Raw genomic sequence first — 3,491 nt, forward strand, 5'->3', positions numbered from 1 at the left:
AACAGTCTTTAACACTCTTCTGCACTAGAGATTGAGAGGCATAGAGGATCTACCTAATACATAATCATAAACCCAAACAGACAACCAAAATGAGGAGACAAAGAAACAACCCCCAAATGAAATAACTAGCGAATTCTCCAGAAGAGATACATGAAGCAGAGATAAGAAATTTATCTGAAACAGAGTTCAGAGTAATGATGTAAAAATGCTCAACAGTATGAAAAAAGATATAGTAACTATGAAAAAAGAACAGTCTGAGATAAAGAATGACATAACACAAATAACACATTGGAAGGAATACATAGCGGATTAGGGGAAGCTGAGGATCGAATCACTGAATTAGAAGACAGTTGAAAATATCACTCAATTAGAGAACCAAAAAGAAAAAAACAATTTAAAAACAGGAAGACAGCTTAAGGGAGCTGTGGGACAATGTGAAATGTAACAATATTAGAATAGCAGGTGTGCCTGAAGAGGCAGAAAGGGAGAATGGAATAAAGGTGTTTGAAGAAATAATGGTAGAAAACTTCCCTAATCTGGTAAAGAAAAAAGTCACACAAGTTCAGGGCCTCCTGAACAGACAAGAAGAACCCAAACAGACCCACGCCCAGACACATCATAATTAAAAATGCCAAAAATTAAAGACAAAGAGAGAATCTCAAAGGCAGCAAGAGAAAAGAAAACTGTTGCCTACAAAGGAGTTCTCATAAGGCTGACACCTGATTTCTCATTAAAAAAACCTCTACAGGCCAGAAGGGAATGGCATGAAGTATTCAAGGCAATGGAAAGCAAGGATCTGAGACCAAGATTACTATATCCAACAAGGCTATTATTCAAAATAGATGGTCAAATAAAGAGTTTCCCAGACACAAAAAAGGCTAAAGGAGTTCATCACCACCAAGCCAGCAATACAAGAAATGCTAAAGGAATTGCTGTAAGGGATTGCTGAGAAGAAGAAACAGAGAGAGAAACCTAGCCAAACAGAATTAAAATGGCTATGAAGTACCTCTCAATAAAAACCCTAAATGTAAATGGATTAAATGCTCCAATCAAAAGGTGTAGGGTAGCTGAATGGATACCAAAACATGACCCAACTATAAGCTGTCTACAAGAGACCCACCTCAAAACAAGACACACACAGGATGAAAGTGAAGGGATAGAAAAAATTTTTCCATGCAAATGGAAAAGAAAAAAAAAGCTGGAGTAGCAATACTTATATCTGACAAAATAGACTTTAAAAGCATCATGCTAAGTGAAATAAGCCAGTCTGAGAAAGATAAATATAATATGATCTCACTCATCTGTGGAATTTAATGAACAACATAAACTGATGAACAAAAATAGAGCCAGAGGAGGAAAAATATTCTAGAACATAATAGAAGTAATCCTGTTATTTGCAGATTTTTAATATTTCCTACAACTTTTGTGATATCATACTATGTTAGTACAGTTTTGGGAATATTATACTTAAAATCCTTTTATTCTTGAAATATTAATGTTTATTGTGTGTAATATTATTATATGTATAAGATCATTTTTCTTGAATAATTGGTGTTTATTGCATGTAACATTATATTTAAAATCATTTTTCTTGAAATATTAAGGTTTATTGCATGTAACATTAAAAAATGTGTAAATATTTTGCTTCACTATAAATAGAAAGCACTTTTTAAACTGTAAAATAAATGCTTGTTGCTAATATTGACATTCTGTCACATTAAAAAATAAATAAATAAATAAATAATCTATATATGTAAAAGCCTAAGCGACCGAACGACCAAGCAACCGAACGACCAAATGACTGAATGACCAGTCAACTGGTCATTATGATGCACACTGACCACCAGGGGGCAGATGCTGAATGCAGGAGCTGCCCCCTGGTGGTCAATGTGCTCCCACAGCAGGAGCGCTGCTCAGCTGACCACTGGGCGCCAGATGCCGCTGGGCTCACAGCTGGCAAGCGCAGCTGCAGTGGTGGTGGTGGCAGGTGCAGTGGGGCCAGGATGAGTGGGAGTGGCGTAGTGCCTGGCCCTGGGCCCAGGCTCCTTCCCGGCCACCTGCCTCTTTGCACTACTACATCCCCTGAGGGTTCCGGGTTTGCAAGAGGGTGCAGGCCAGGCTGAGGGACCCCACCAGTGCACAAATCAGTGCACCAGGCCTCTAGTAAATAAATAAAAAGATTCACGTTCTGAACACCTCTCTGGGTGTGGCTCTATCGCAGGCCCTGGACATTCTTGAAACTGGACACAGTCACAGCTATTTGTTAATGCCAAATAATAAGTAGGTGTGCTGTAAATAAATAAATGACATAAAACGCTGCAGAAAGAGAAGGGGGACTGGAGCATCTGGGAGGCCTGTCATCAGAGGTCACACAGGGCTGATTTCAAAGTGATTTTGAGCGCAAAGGAGAGCGCTTGCTCAAGTAGACAAGGGAGGAGGGATGTTTCAGGAAGAACAAAGGCAAGAGTCTGCCTTGCTGGGCCTCCGGTGAGGGGCCAGCTAGGCAAGCAGAAAGAAGGAGCAAGGAGAAGCTGGATTTATGTGTTGGTCTGAAGAGGAGCTCTGAAACTCTGGGAGACTGCTAACCTCTGGGAATGAGAGACTGAGTATACAAACGGGCTATGGCCAGACCATACATAAACACAGAACTCTGACCCACAGCCTGCAGCGAGCTGCCCAGGAAACCCAACCATGACCTACAATAAACTACCCTGCTGGAAGTCAGGCTTGTAGGAAGTCAAAGAGCTATCTCTAGTGACAGTGCAGGAAGATAAACAATAACTTCTATAACAATCTCCCCCAAATGGCCAGGATTTGATGTATAAGTCGCAACTTCCCTATTTTGTCCCAATTTCCAACTTGGGACCAATCAGAGAAAAACAAATATTCATCCTCAACCAATCATCTAGGACCTCCTGCTTCTATAGCCCCCTGCAGCCTCCCCATGCCAGCAGCCTCCACTAGGGCACACCTGAAGATTTCCCCTTTTCCACCAGAAAGCTTTCCCCCTCCCCTGCCTGCTTTCCCACGCTTCTGCCAAAATACAAGTGACAGTGGCTGGCTCCCTTGCTCTAGCAAGCTCGGAACAAATAGCTTTTGCATTTCTCCTTTGGTTGGTCTTCATTTATTTCCACAGGGATATTGCTGCTGCCAGTTCTGATTCCTTTGCTGCATAGCTTCCCCCTTGAATTTCTGTCTCTACTTTAACAAGCATTGTTTGTTCTTTGCTTGGCACTTTGCCCAGGGACATATCAGAAAAAGAGATTAACAGCAATGCCGATGGGTGTCTGTTTTTTGAGGGTCACTAGGAAATGTGTTTCCTTTTAGGTAGAGTGGAAAGAACATCTACTTCAATAGAACAGGCAATGAGAGAGAGCACTGTTTTGATGTAGTCTGAATAGCTTTTTATTATTTTTTATTGTTTAAGGTATTACAAATAATAATACATATGTCTCCTTTTTTCCCCCCATTGACCTCCCCCCCCCCCACCT

The sequence above is a fragment of the Myotis brandtii genome, unplaced genomic scaffold (genome assembly GCF_000412655.1).
Source record: "Myotis brandtii unplaced genomic scaffold, ASM41265v1 scaffold174, whole genome shotgun sequence".
Taxonomy (NCBI): domain Eukaryota; kingdom Metazoa; phylum Chordata; class Mammalia; order Chiroptera; family Vespertilionidae; genus Myotis; species Myotis brandtii.